This window comes from Haliotis rufescens, unplaced genomic scaffold (genome assembly GCF_023055435.1).
Source record: "Haliotis rufescens isolate VD_foot unplaced genomic scaffold, xgHalRufe1.0.p SCAF_7, whole genome shotgun sequence".
Classification (NCBI taxonomy): Eukaryota; Metazoa; Mollusca; class Gastropoda; order Lepetellida; family Haliotidae; genus Haliotis; species Haliotis rufescens.
Genome location: NW_025964361.1, coordinates 6,544,184 through 6,559,687, shown reverse-complemented (window position 1 = coordinate 6,559,687; position 15,504 = coordinate 6,544,184). Strand labels below are relative to the sequence as shown.

General features: G+C 41.8%; 1 long non-coding RNA gene across 1 annotated transcript; it reads left to right on the top strand.

Moving 5' to 3' along the window:
- Positions 1-5,305: 5,305 nt before the first annotated feature.
- Positions 5,306-7,647, top strand: LOC125376150. The gene is made up of 2 exons (XR_007219073.1): positions 5,306-5,957; positions 6,392-7,647. It is a non-coding gene; the product is annotated as an uncharacterized LOC125376150 (long non-coding RNA).
- Positions 7,648-15,504: the final 7,857 nt, after the last annotated feature.

Genomic DNA, 15,504 nt, shown 5'->3' with positions numbered 1-15,504 from the left:
TGTGTGAGAGTAAATATAAGTTTGAATGAACATGCATGTGTGTGTATGTATAAGTTTGTGAGAAAGAGAGACTGAATGAATATGTATGTTTGTGTGTGTGTGTGTGTGTGTGTATTGTGTGCGTGTGTGAGAGTAAATGAAAGATTGAATCGGCATGTCTGTCTGTCTGTCTGTATGCATGTATGTGTGTGTATTTGTGTGTGAGTGTGAGAGAGTGAATGAGCATGTATGTATAATAATGTGTGTATGTATGTTTGTATGTGTGAGAGGGAGAGTGGATGTATGTTAGAGGTGAGGGTTAGAGTGAATGAACGAGCATACATGTATGAGAGAGAGAGAGAGAGAGAGAGAGAGAGAGAGAGAGAGAGAGAGAGAGAGAGACTACCATTCCATATACCCGCTCTTAGCGTATTTTTGGCGTATTTTTAGGCTCACAGTTTTGGCCCAACTTTCAGTTTCCTTTCGGCAAACCTCTTGGCTTATTAGCATGGCACAAGACCATACTTTCTATACAATTTTGGCCCGTTTTTGGATCTCCCTTGAGGCATATTACTTTCGACTTTCGGTCATCTGAATAAATGTTTCTGTAATGTATACACAAGTCGTTTGTTTTCTCTACAGTGTTTCTTCCTTACAGCTAATAATATATGGGCGACAGCAGCATCGCAATATTGGCCAAATCCCAAGATTTCCGAACATGAGACATAAATTCATATGGATATTGTTAAAAAGTGAATGCTGCCTCTATATTGCTGTGCTGCTGTGTCCCAATTTCATGATCTGCACTTAGCAGAAGATTTCTAAATAGGTGGGGTTACCTTAAGATCAGACACTTCTAAATGTTTATGTGGCGACAATTGTGACACGGGATATTCTCCGAGGACAGCTCTCTGATACTTTGTTATCTGGAATAAATTTTATATTCCAATATAATAGCTAATCGTTTCTAATGTAACAATAATTGTGGCTTCCTTTATAAAGGAGTGCGAATCGAGAATTGCCTTTCTTCTCTAAAACACAAGTGTCGCCACATGGGATATATTACGAGCACTTCACCCAACTAATAGCAGTAGTCGGACAAGGGATGGGAGTGATCTCCCTTCGCCTCAGTCAATATTGGATTCCACTCTTCTTATCACCTTACTGCTGGTCTTTTGGCCCGTGGTCTTCAGAAATTGCAGAGGGCATGCTTTTATACATAGGCAGGGGCCAGGCGCAAGTAGAAAGCCTATATTGACACCCACTTGTATGCAAGAGTAGATTAATATATATATATATATATATATATATATATATATATATATATATATATATATGACGTAATATTCGTATCTGGCATTCTACAAAAATACCTAAATGATACAAGGGGTCTGAATTCTACCCCTGTACGTCCACATCAAGGTTTTCAAAATGGGACGGTCAATAGGATTTCTCTGACTGTGAGTGTGTGGGTGGCTAGGATTTTTTCAGAAAAAAATATATTGTCTCCAAAGTTGATTGAAAACTAAATATGCTTCCATCTGTTGGACAAAAAGAACATTTTGGCCACCAAAAATACGTTGTTGCAAGGTGGGTTTTTGAAAAATGTTTTATTTAGGCTCATAGTTTATATTAACTGATTTTGCATTTGTAGCTGCAAAATATCTAGTCTCCATACAAAATCCAACGTCGCCCACTCCCCCTTCCAAAGGAACATGAAATGGTCGGCCCCTGAGGCCTAGTGTAGTAAAAACCAATATGCTTGTCATTTATCTTTCTCTCCTATTAGCTATTTTCTGTGGTCGTCGTGTTTCCAGATTAGAAATCAAACCAAATAAGAACTGTCGCTGCACACGTTGGAAAATACCAGTACCATTGAACTTTTATTTTATCCCTGTAGGCTTGGGAATAATTCCCAAATCCCACTTGGATTATCAGAGATGTGCATTCTTACTAGCCTGCTAGCCCGTGTCAGTTTGTCGAATGTAAAAGGTATTGTGAAGGCTAGTATAATAGAGGGTCGTTATATGGTATCGCTATTCGGCATAGCAAACGTTTAAGGTTAATGTCCATCTCATAGTGAACAAAATTCACCCTGTTTCGGGTAATGGAGGCACGAAAAACACCCAGTTTCACCTGCACAATTTTTTCAAACTCTGAACTGATGTAGGCAACGTTTCAGTTGTAAGATACAACTTAATACCGGTGTTCAGACGAAATAAACCCGGCAGTTTTCACCCTTGGCAATGCCATTAGGCTTTACCACGCCGGAAGCTGGCGATGAGCCTCGTTCTGACTCATCGAACTCCGTAACGTAGTTACCGTTGCCGTTATCGACGTCCCTTCTGTTTTCAACAGAAAAACGATCGCTTTTGCTCCGCTGACCTCTACGTTTCGCTCACTGCTGTATCATTCCAAGTGTGTCTTCTTCCAAGATGAATACAAGGCTTCACATTCAAGGTATTTAAGATCACAATTATTCCACTTAACAGTATTAAGATGTTAAATTAGACGTGAAATTGGTCGTTGTTAGGCAGCAGTATCGGGACTGAAGATGGCGGCCGCCATTTGCAATTGTCATAACTGAAAATGTTAGATTGTAAACTTGACATGTGGTTCTCAGATGAAACCTGTTCGTACATTATAGTGTCGGGCGATGTTGTACAGATGTAAGATAACCCGTATTCCGTGAAAGGCAGCTGTTTGGCCCATTTTATTGGTTAAATGTCGTCTTGCAGCACAGCCCGTAACCCTACATACACTTGGACTTCGAGGTGTCAAAGGGCCGAGGTCGAGTGGCATACGGTAGCTGTCAGAAGTCATGAATTGTGATTTTTTGAACGTAGCCGTCGGCGTACATTTAACTGAGGCTAGCTTTCGTTTTTCTTTTTCAGCTCAGGAGGACATAATTCGCTATTATGGCACTCCTGCGGCTGTGAGTTTGTGGCCGTCTCAGGATGAGGAGTCCGACTGTGTATGTAGTTTTACATGCCCACCCTATAAATTCTTCCGTCTAGTATAGCTGATTTGTTGCACATTAAGTCTGCCCAGTCCCTATAATAAAGTGTGATTCGTTTTCTTTGCAAAAGTATCCCGTATTTCTGTCTCACTTGACTTCCTTTGTCCCTCCCTCCACCCCTCGATGTGTAGCGTTCCCTGGCTGTGTCCCCTTCCCGTTGTCCCGACCCCCTGAGCGTTTTCACTCCGTTCTGGGCCCGCCCTGTCTACGGTGAGACGCTCCCCGCCCCCGTCACCATCAACCACGCCGCTTACTATCCTGCCCCAAGTGACGACGATGACAGTGACTACTGGGTGTACGAGGACGAGGACGACCACAGCTTTGTGGATGACAGAGAGATTCATCCCCTTAGAAAGGCGCTGACGAGAGCGGCTGCCTTCTTTAGGAAGATCTTCTCTTAGACTCCTTATCCTTTTAATGTCTGAATGTGTGCAAGTGAGTGAATGAATGAGCAGGTGTGTATGTATGTATGTATGTATGTATGTATGTATGTATGTATGTATGTATGTATGTATGTATGTATGTATGTATGTATGTGTGCGTTTGTGTGAGAGTAAATATAAGTTGAATGAACATGCATGTGTGTGTATGTATATGTGTGTGAGAAAGAGAGACTGAATGAATATGTATGTTTGTGTGTGTGTGTGTGTGTATTGTGTGCGTGTGTGAGAGTAAATGAAAGATTGAATCGGCATGTCTGTCTGTCTGTCTGTATGCATGTATGTGTGTGTATTTGTGTGTGAGTGTGAGAGAGTGAATGAGCATGTATGTATAATAATGTGTGTATGTATGTTTGTATGTGTGAGAGGGAGAGTGTATGTATGTTAGAGGTGAGGGTTAGAGTGAATGAACGAGCATACATGTATGAGAGAGAGAGAGAGAGAGAGAGAGAGAGAGAGAGAGAGAGAGAGAGAGAGAGAGAGAGAGAGAGAGACTACCATTCCATATACCCGCTCTTAGCGTATATTTGGCGTATTTTTAGGCTCACAGTTTTGGCCCAACTTTCAGCTTCCTTTCGGCAAACCTCTTGGCTTATTAGCATGGCACAAGACCATACTTTCTATACAATTTTGGCCCGTTTTTGGATCTCCCTTGAGGCATATTACTTTCGACTTTCGGTCATCTGAATAAATGTTTCTGTAATGTATACACAAGTCGTCTGTTTTCTCTACAGTGTTTCTTCCTTACAGCTAATAATATATGGGCGACAGCAGCATCGCAATATTGGCCAAATCCCAAGATTTCCGAACCTGAGACATAAATTCATATGGATATTGTTAAAAAGTGAATGCTGCCTCTATATTGCTGTGCTGCTGTGTCCCAATTTCATGATCTGCACTTAGCAGAAGATTTCTTAATAGGTGGGGTTACCTTAAGATCAGACACTTCTAAATGTTTATGTGGCGACAATTGTGACACGGGATATTCTCCGAGGACAGCTCTCTGATACTTTGTTATCTGGAATAAATTTTATATTCCAATATAATAGCTAATCGTTTCTAATGTAACAATAATTGTGGCTTCCTTTATAAAGGAGTGCGAATCGAGAATTGCCTTTCTTCTCTAAAACACAAGTGTCGCCACATGGGATATATTACGAGCACTTCACCCAACTAATAGCAGTAGTCGGACAAGGGATTGAGAGTGATCTCCCTTCGCCTCAGTCAATATTGGATTCCACTCGTCTCATCACCTCACTGCTGGTCTTTCGGCCCGTGGTCTTCAGAAATTGCAGAGGGCATGCTTTTATATATAGGCCGAGGCCAGGCGCAAGTAGAAAGCCTATATTGACACCCACTTGTATGCAAGAGTAGATTAATATATATATATATATATGACGTAATATTCGTATCTGGCATTCTACAAAAATACCTAAATGATACAAGGGGTCTGAATTCTACCCCTGTACGTCCACATCAAGGTTTTCAAAATGGGACGGTCAATAGGATTTCTCTGACTGTGAGTGTGTGGGTGGCTAGGATTTTTTCAGAAAAAAATATATTGTCTCCAAAGTTGATTGAAAACTAAATATGCTTCCATCTGTTGGACAAAAAGAACATGTCGGCCACCAAAAATACGTTGTTGCAAGGTGGGTTTTTGAAAAATGTTTTATTTAGGCTCATAGTTTATATTAACTGATTTTGCATTTGTAGCTGCAAAATATCTAGTCTCCATACAAAATCCAACGTCGCCCACTCCCCCTTCCAAAGGAACATGAAATGGTCGGCCCCTCAGGCCTAGTGTAGTAAAAACCAATATGCTTGTCATTTATCTTTCTCCCCTATTAGCTATTTTCTGTGGTCGTCGTGTTTCCAGATTAGAAATCAAACCAAATAAGAACTGTCGCTGCACACGTTGGAAAATACCAGTACCATTGAACTTTTATTTTATCCCTGTAGGCTTGGGAATAATTCCCAAATCCCACTTGGATTATCAGAGATGTGCATTCTTACTAGCCTGCTAGCCCGTGTCAGTTTGTCGAATGTAAAAGGTATTGTGAAGGCTAGTATAATAGAGGGTCGTTATATGGTATCGCTATTCGGCATAGCAAACGTTTAAGGTTAATGTCCATCTCATAGTGAACAAAATTCACCCTGTTTCGGGTAATGGAGGCACGAAAAACACCCAGTTTCACCTGCACAATTTTTTCAAACTCTGAACTGATGTAGGCAACGTTTCAGTTGTAAGATACAACTTAATACCGGTGTTCAGACGAAATAAACCCGGCAGTTTTCACCCTTGGCAATGCCATTAGGCTTTACCACGCCGGAAGCTGGCGATGAGCCTCGTTCTGACTCATCGAACTCCGTAACGTAGTTACCGTTGCCGTTATCGACGTCCCTTCTGTTTTCAACAGAAAAACGATCGCTTTTGCTCCGCTGACCTCTACGTTTCGCTCACTGCTGTATCATTCCAAGTGTGTCTTCTTCCAAGATGAATACAAGGCTTCACATTCAAGGTATTTAAGATCACAATTATTCCACTTAACAGTATTAACATGCTAAATTAGACGTGAAATTGGTCGTTGTTAGGCAGCAGTATCGGGACTGAAGATGGCGGCCGCCATTTGCAATTGTCATAACTGGAAATGTTAGATTGTAAACTTGACATGTGGTTCTCAGATGAAACCTGTTCGTACATTATAGTGTCGGGCGATGTTGTACAGATGTAAGATAACCCGTATTCCGTGAAAGGCAGCTGTTTGGCCCATTTTATTGGTTAAATGTTGTCTTGCAGTACAGCCCGTAACCCTACATACACTTGGACTTCGAGGTGTCAAAGGGCCGAGGTCGAGTGGCATACTGTAGCTGTCAGAAGTCATGAATTGTGATTTTTTGAACGTAGCCGTCGGCGTACATTTAACTGAGGCTAGCTTTCGTTTTTCTTTTTCAGCTCGGGAGGACATAATTCGCTATTATGGCACTCCTGCGGCTGTGAGTTTGTGGCCGTCTCAGGATGAGAAGTCCGACTGTGTATGTAGTTTTACATGCCCACCCTATAAATTCTTCCGTCTAGTATAGCTGATTTGTTGCACATTAAGTCTGCCCAGTCCCTATAATAAAGTGTGATTCGTTTTCTTTGCAAAAGTATCCCGTATTTCTGTCTCACTTGACTTCCTTTGTCCCTCCCTCCACCCCTCGATGTGTAGCGTTCCCTGGCTGTGTCCCCTTCCCGTTGTCCCGACCCCCTGAGCGTTTTCACTCCGTTCTGGGCCCGCCCTGTCTACGGTGAGACGCTCCCCGCCCCCGTCACCATCAACCACGCCGCTTACTATCCTGCCCCAAGTGACGACGATGACAGTGACTACTGGGTGTACGAGGACGAGGACGACCACAGCTTTGTGGATGACAGAGAGATTCATCCCCTTAGAAAGGCGCTGACGAGAGCGGCTGCCTTCTTTAGGAAGATCTTCTCTTAGACTCCTTATCCTTTTAATGTCTGAATGTGTGCAAGTGAGTGAATGAATGAGCAGGTGTGTATGTATGTATGTATGTATGTATGTATGTATGTATGTATGTATGTATGTGTGCGTTTGTGTGAGAGTAAATATAAGTTTGAATGAACATGCATGTGTGTGTATGTATATCTGGTGAGAAAGAGAGACTGAATGAATATGTATGTTTGTGTGTGTGTGTGTGTGTGTATTGTGTGCGTGTGTGAGAGTAAATGAAAGATTGAATCGGCATGTCTGTCTGTCTGTCTGTATGCATGTATGTGTGTGTATTTGTGTGTGAGTGTGAGAGAGTGAATGAGCATGTATGTATAATAATGTGTGTATGTATGTTTGTATGTGTGAGAGGGAGAGTGTATGTATGTTAGAGGTGAGGGTTAGAGTGAATGAACGAGCATACATGTATGAGAGAGAGAGAGAGAGAGAGAGAGAGAGAGAGAGAGAGAGAGAGAGAGAGAGAGAGAGAGAGAGAGAGAGTGAGAGACTACCATTCCATATACCCGCTCTTAGCGTATTTTTGGCGTATTTTTAGGCTCACAGTTTTGGCCCAACTTTCAGTTTCCTTTCGGCAAACCTCTTGGCTTATAAGCATGGCACAAGACCATACTTTCTATACAATTTTGGCCCGTTTTTGGATCTCCCTTGAGGCATATTACTTTCGACTTTCGGTCATCTGAATAAATGTTTCTGTAATGTATACACAAGTCGTCTGTTTTCTCTACAGTGTTTCTTCCTTACAGCTAATAATATATGGGCGACAGCAGCATCGCAATATTGGCCAAATCCCAAGATTTCCGAACATGAGACATAAATTCATATGGATATTGTTAAAAAAGTGAATGCTGCCTCTATATTGTTGTGCTGCTGTGTCCCAATTTCATGATCTGCACTTAGCAGAAGATTTCTAAATAGGTGGGGTTACCTTAAGATCAGACACTTCTAAATGTTTATGTGGCGACAATTGTGACACGGGATATTCTCCGAGGACAGCTCTCTGATACTTTGTTATCTGGAATAAATTTTATATTCCAATATAATAGCTAATCGTTTCTAATGTAACAATAATTGTGGCTTCCTTTTAAAGGAGTGCGAATCGAGAATTGCCTTTCTTCTCTAAAACACAAGTGTCGCCACATGGGATATATTACGAGCACTTCACCCAACTAATAGCAGTAGTCGGACAAGGGATTGAGAGTGATATCCCTTCGCCTCAGTCAATATTGGATTCCACTCGTCTCATCACCTCACTGCTGATCTTTTGGCCCGTGGTCTTAAGAAATTGCAGAGGGCATGCTTTTATACATAGGCCGAGGCCAGGCGCAAGTAGAAAGCCTATATTGACACCTACTCGTATGCAAGAGTAGATTAATATATATATATGACGTAATATTCGTATCTGGCATTTACTCTCACACAAACGCATACATACATACATTCAGGAAAAAATATATTGTCTCCAAAGTTGATTGAAAACTAATTATGCTTCCATCTGTTGGACAAAATGAACATGTCGGCCACCAAAAATACGTTGTTGCAAGGTGGACTTTTGAAAAAATGTTTTATTTAGGCTCATAGTTTATAACTGATTTTGCATTTGTAGCTGAAAAATATCTAGTCTCCATACAAAATCCAACGTCGCCCACTCCCCCTTCCAAAGGAACATGAAATGGTCGGCCCCTCAGGCCTAGTGTAGTATAAACCAATATGCTTGTCATTTATCTTTCTCTCCTATTAGCTATTTTCTGTGGTCGTCGTGTTTCCAGATTAGAAATCGAACCAAATAAGAACTGTCGCTGCACACGTTGGAAAATACCAGTACCATTGAACTTTTATTTTATCCCTGTAGGCTAGGGAATAATTCCCACATCCCACTTGGATTATCAGATATGTGCATTCTTACTAGCCTGCTAGCCCGTGTCAGTTTGTCGAATGTAAAAGGTATTGTGAAGGCTAGTATAATAGAGGGTCGTTATATGGTATCGCTATTCGGTCTAGCAAACGTTTAAGGTTAATGTCCATATCAAAGTGAACTGATGTAGGCAACGTTTCAGTTGTAAGATACAACTTAATACCGGTGTTCAGACGAAATAAACCCGACAGTTTTCACCCTTGGCAATGCCATTAGGCTTTACCACGCCGGAAGCTGGCGATGAGCCTCGTTCTGACTCATCGAACTCCGTAATGTAGTTACCGTTGCCGTTATCGACGTCCCTTCTGTTTTCAACAGAAAAACGATCGCTTTTGCTCCGCTGACCTCTACGTTTCGCTCACTGCTGTATCATTCCAAGTGTGTCTTCTTCCAAGATGAATACAAGGCTTCACATTCAAGGTATTTAAGATCACAATTATTCCACTTAACAGTATTAACATGCTAAATTAGACGTGAAATTGGTCGTTGTTAGGCAGCAGTATCGGGACTGAAGATGGCGGCCGCCATTTGCAATTGTCATAACTGAAAATGTTAGATTGTAAACTTGACATGTGGTTCTCAGATGAAACCTGTTCGTACATTATAGTGTCGGGCGATGTTGTACAGATGTAAGATAACCCGTATTCCGTGAAAGGCAGCTGTTTGGCCCATTTTATTGGTTAAATGTCGTCTTGCAGCACAGCCTGTAACCCTACATACACTTGGACTTCGAGGTGTCAAAGGGCCGAGGTCGAGTGGCATACTGTAGCTGTCAGAAGTCATGAATTGTGATTTTTTTAACGTAGCCGTCGGCGTACATTTAACTAAGGCTAGCTTTCGTTTTTCTTTTTCAGCTCAGGAGGACATAATTCGCTATTATGGCACTCCTGCGGCTGTGAGTTTGTGGCCGTCTCAGGATGAGAAGTCCGACTGTGTATGTAGTTTTACATGCCCACCCTATAAATTCTTCCGTCTAGTTTAGCTGATTTGTTGCACATTAAGTCTGCCCAGTCCCTATAATAAAGTGTGATTCGTTTTCTTTGCAAAAGTATCCCGTATTTCTGTCTCACTTGACTTCCTTTGTCCCTCCCTCCACCCCTCGATGTGTAGCGTTCCCTGGCTGTGTCCCCTTCCCGTTGTCCCGACCCCCTGAGCGTTTTCACTCCGTTCTGGGCCCGCCCTGTCTACGGTGAGACGCTCCCCGTCCCCGTCACCATCAACCACGCCGCTTACTATCCTGCCCCAAGTGACGACGATGACAGTGACTACTGGGTGTACGAGGACGAGGACGACCACAGCTTTGTGGATGACAGAGAGATTCATCCCCTTAGAAAGGCGCTGACGAGAGCGGCTGCCTTCTTTAGGAAGATCTTCTCTTAGACTCCTTATCCTTTTAATGTCTGAATGTGTGCAAGTGAGTGAATGAATGAGCAGGTGTGTATGTATGTATGTATGTATGTATGTATGTATGTATGTATGTATGTATGTATGTATGTATGTATGTATGTATGTATGTATGTATGTATGTATGTATGTATGTGTGCGTTTGTGTGAGAGTAAATATAAGTTTGAATGAACATGCATGTGTGTGTATGTATATGTGTGTGAGAAAGAGAGACTGAATGAATATGTATGTTTGTGTGTGTGTGTGTGTGTGTGTGTGTGTGTGTGTGTGTGTGTGTGTATTGTGTGCGTGTGTGTGAGAGCAAATGAAAGATTGAATTGGCATGTCTGTCTGTCTGTCTGTATGCATGTATGTGTGTGTATTTGTGTGTGAGTGTGAGAGAGTCAATGAGCATGTATGTATAATAATGTGTGTATGGGTGTTTGTATGTGTGAGAGGGAGAGTGTATGTATGTTAGAGGTGAGAGTTAGAGTGAATGAACGAGCATACATGTATGAGAGAGAGAGAGAGAGAAAGAGAGAGAGAGAGAGAGAGAGAGAGAGAGACTACCATTCCATATATATATATAGAGAGAGAGAGACTACCATTCCATATACCCACTCTTTGCGTATTTTTGGCGTATTTTTAGGCTCACAGTTTTGGCCCAACTTTCAGTTTCCTTTCGGCAAACCTATTGGCTTATTAGCATGGCACAAGACCATACTTTCTATACAATTTTGGCCCGTTTTTGGATCTCCCTTGAGGCATATTACTTTCGACTTTCGGTCATCTGAATAAATGTTTCTGTAATGTATACACAAGTCGTCTGTTTTCTCTACAGTGTTTCTTCCTTACAGCTAATAATATATGGGCGACAGCAGCATCGCAATATTGGCCAAATCCCAAGATTTCCGAACATGAGACATAAATTCATATGGATATTGTTAAAAAGTGAATGCTGCCTCTATATTGCTGTGCTGCTGTGTCCCAATTTCATAATCTGCACTTAGCAGAAGATTTCTAAATAGGTGGGGTTACCTTAAGATCAGACACTTCTAAATGTTTATGTGGCGACAATTGTGACACGGGATATTCTCCGAGGACAGCTCTCTGATACTTTGTTATCTGGAATAAATTTTATATTCCAATATAATAGCTAATCGTTTCTAATGTAACAATAATTGTGGCTTCCTTTATGAAGGAGTGCGAATCGAGAATTGCCTTTCTTCTCTAAAACACAAGTGTCGCCACATGGGATATATTACGAGCACTTCACCCAACTAATAGCAGTAGTCGGACAAGGGATTGAGAGTGATCTCCCTTCGCCTCAGTCAATATTGGATTCCACTCGTCTCATCACCTCACTGCTGATCTTTTGGCCCGTGGTCTTCAGAAATTGCAGAGGGCATGCTTTTATACATAGGCCGAGGCCAGGCGCAAGTAGAAAGCCTATATTGACACCCACTTGTATGCAAGAGTAGATTAATATATATATATATATGACGTAATATTCGTATCTTGCATTGTACAAAAATACCTAAATGATACAAGGGGTCTGAATTCTACCCCTGTACGTCCACATCAAGGTTTTCAAAATGGGACGGTCAATAGGATTTCTCTGACTGTGAGTGTGTGGGTGGCTAGGATTTTTTCAGAAAAAAATATATTGTCTCAAAAGTTGATTGAAAACTAAATATGCTTCCATCTGTTGGACAAAAAGAACATGTCCGCCACCAAAAATTCGTTGTTGCAAGGTGGGTTTTTGAAAAATGTTTTATTTAGGCTCATAGTTTATATTAACTGATTTTGCATTTGTAGCTGAAAAATATCTAGTCTCCATACAAAATCCAACGTCGCCCATTCCCCCTTCCAAAGGAACATGAAAGGGTCGGCCCCTCAGGCCTAGTGTAGTAAAAACCAATATGCTTGTCATTTATCTTTCTCTCCTTTTAGCTATTTTCTGTGGTCGTCGTGTTTCCAGATTAGAAATCAAACCAAATAAGAACTGTCGCTGCACACGTTGGAAAATACCAGTACCATTGAACTTTTATTTTATCCCTGTAGGCTTGGGAATAATTCCCACATCCCACTTGGATTATCAGAGATGTGCATTCTTACTAGCCTGCTAGCCCGTGTCAGTTTGTCGAATGTAAAAGGTATTGTGAAGGCTAGTATAATAGAGGGTCGTTATATGGTATCGCTATTCGGCCTAGCAAACGTTTAAGGTTAATGTCCATATCAAAGTGAACAAAGTTCACCCTGTTTCGGGTAATGGAGGCACGAAAAACACCCAGTTTCACCTGCACAATTTTTTCAAACTCTGAACTGATGTAGGCAACGTCTCAGTTGCAAGATACAACTTAATACCGGTGTTCAGACGAAATAAACCCGGCAGTTTTCACCCTTGGCAATGCCATAAGGCTTTACCACGCCGGAAGCTGGCGATGAGCCTCGTTCTGACTCATCGAACTCCGTAACGTAGTTACCGTTGCCGTTATCGACGTCCCTTCTGTTTTCAACAGAAAAACGATCGCTTTTGCTCCGCTGACCTCTACGTTTCGCTCACTGCTGTATCATTCCAAGTGTGTCTTCTTCCAAGATGAATACAAGGCTTCACATTCAAGGTATTTAAGATCACAATTATTCCACTTAACAGTATTAACATGCTAAATTAGACGTGAAATTGGTCGTTGTTAGGCAGCAGTATCGGGACTGAAGATGGCGGCCGCCATTTGCAATTGTCATAACTGAAAATGTTAGATTGTAAACTTGACATGTGGTTCTCAGATGAAACCTGTTCGTACATTATAGTGTCGGGCGATGTTGTACAGATGTAAGATAACCCGTATTCCGTGAAAGGCAGCTGTTTGGCCCATTTTATTGGTTAAATGTCGTCCTGCAGCACAGCCCGTAACCCTACATACACTTGGACTTCGAGGTGTCAAAGGGCCGAGGTCGAGTGGCATACTGTAGCTGTCAGAAGTCATGAATTGTGATTTTTTGAACGTAGCCGTCGGCGTACATTTAACTGAGGCTAGCTTTCGTTTTTCTTTTTCAGCTCGGGAGGACATAATTCGCTATTATGGCACTCCTGCGGCTGTGAGTTTGTGGCCGTCTCAGGATGAGGAGTCCGACTGTGTATGTAGTTTTACATGCCCACCCTATAAATTCTTCCGTCTAGTATAGCTGATTTGTTGCACATTAAGTCTGCCCAGTCCCTATAATGAAGTGTGATTCGTTTCTTTGCGAAAGTATCCCGTATTTCTGTCTCACTTGACTTCCTTTGTCCCTCCCTCCATCCCTCGATGTGTAGCGTTCCCTGGCTGTGTCCCCTTCCCGTTGTCCCGACCCCCTGAGCGTTTTCACTCCGTTCTGGGCCCGCCCTGTCTACGGTGAGACGCTCCCCGCCCCCGCCCCCGTCACCATCAACCACGCCGCTTACTATCCTGCCCCAAGTGACGACGATGACAGTGACTACTGGGTGTACGAGGACGAGGACGACCACAGCTTTGTGGATGACAGAGAGATTCATCCCCTTAGAAAGGCGCTGACGAGAGCGGCTGCCTTCTTTAGGAAGATCTTCTCTTAGACTCCTTATCCTTTTAATGTCTGAATGTGTGCAAGTGAGTGAATGAATGAGCAGGTGTGTATGTATGTATGTATGTATGTATGTATGTATGTATGTATGTATGTATGTATGTATGTATGTATGTATGTATGTATGTATGTATGTATGTATGTATGTATGTATGTATGTGTGCGTTTGTGTGAGAGTAAATATAAGTTTGAATGAACATGCATGTGTGTGTATGTATATGTGTGTGAGAAAGAGAGACTGAATGAATATGTATGTTTGTGTGTGTGTGTGTGTGTGTGTATTGTGTGCGTGTGTGAGAGTAAATGAAAGATTGAATCGGCATGTCTGTCTGTCTGTCTGTCTGTCTGTATGCATGTATGTGTGTGTATTTGTGTGTGAGTAAATATAAGTTTGAATGAACATGCATGTGTGTGTATGTATATGTGTGTGAGAAAGAGAGACTGAATGAATATGTATGTTTGTGTGTGTGTGTGTATGTGTATTGTGTGCGTGTGTGAGAGTAAATGAAAGATTGAATCGGCATGTCTGTCTGTCTGTCTGTATGCATGTATGTGTGTGTATTTGTGTGTGAGTGTGAGAGAGTGAATGAGCATGTGTGTATAATAATGTGTGTATGTATGTTTGTATGTGTGAGAGGGAGAGTGTATGTATGTTAGAGGTGAGGGTTAGAGTGAATGAACGAGCATACATGTATGAGAGAGAGAGAGAGAGAGAGAGAGAGAGAGAGAGAGAGAGAGAGAGAGAGAGACTACCATTCCATATACCCGCTCTTAGCGTATTTTTGGCGTATTTTTAGGCTCACAGTCTTGGCCCAACTTTCAGTTTCCTTTCGGCAAACCTCTTGGCTCATTAGCATGGCACAAGACCATACTTTCTATACAATTTTGCCAGTTTTTGGATCTCCCTTGAGGCATATTACTTTCGACTTTCGGTCATCTGAATAAATGTTTCTGTAATGTATACACAAGTCGTCTGTTTTCTCTACAGTGTTTCTTCCTTACAGCTAATAATATATGGGCGACAGCAGCATCGCAATATTGGTCAAATCCCAAGATTTCCGAACATGAGACATAAATTCATATGGATATTGTTAAAAAGTGAATGCTGCCTCTACATTGCTGTGCTGCTGTGTCCCAATTTCATGATCTGCACTTAGCAGAAGATTTCTAAATAGGTGGGGTTACCTTAAGATCAGACACTTCTAAATGTTTATGTGGCGACAATTGTGACACGGGATATTCTCCGAGGACAGCTCTCTGATATTTTGTTATCTGGAATAAACTTTATATTCCAATATAATAGCTAATCGTTTCTAATGTAACAATAATTGTGGCTTCCTTTATAAAGGAGTGCGAATCGAGAATTGCCTTTCTTCTCTAAAACACAAGTGTCGCCACATGGGATATATTACGAGCACTTCACCCAACTAATAGCAGTAGTCGGACAAGGGATTGAGAGTGATCTCCCTTCGCCTCAGTCAATATTGGATTCCACTCGTCTCATCACCTCACTGCTGGTCTTTTGGCCCGTGGTCTTCAGAAATTGCAGAGGGCATGCTTTTATACATAGGCCGAGGCCAGGCGCAAGTAGAAAGCCTATATTGACACCCACTTGTATGCAAGAGTAGATTAATATATATATATATATGACGTAATATTCGTAT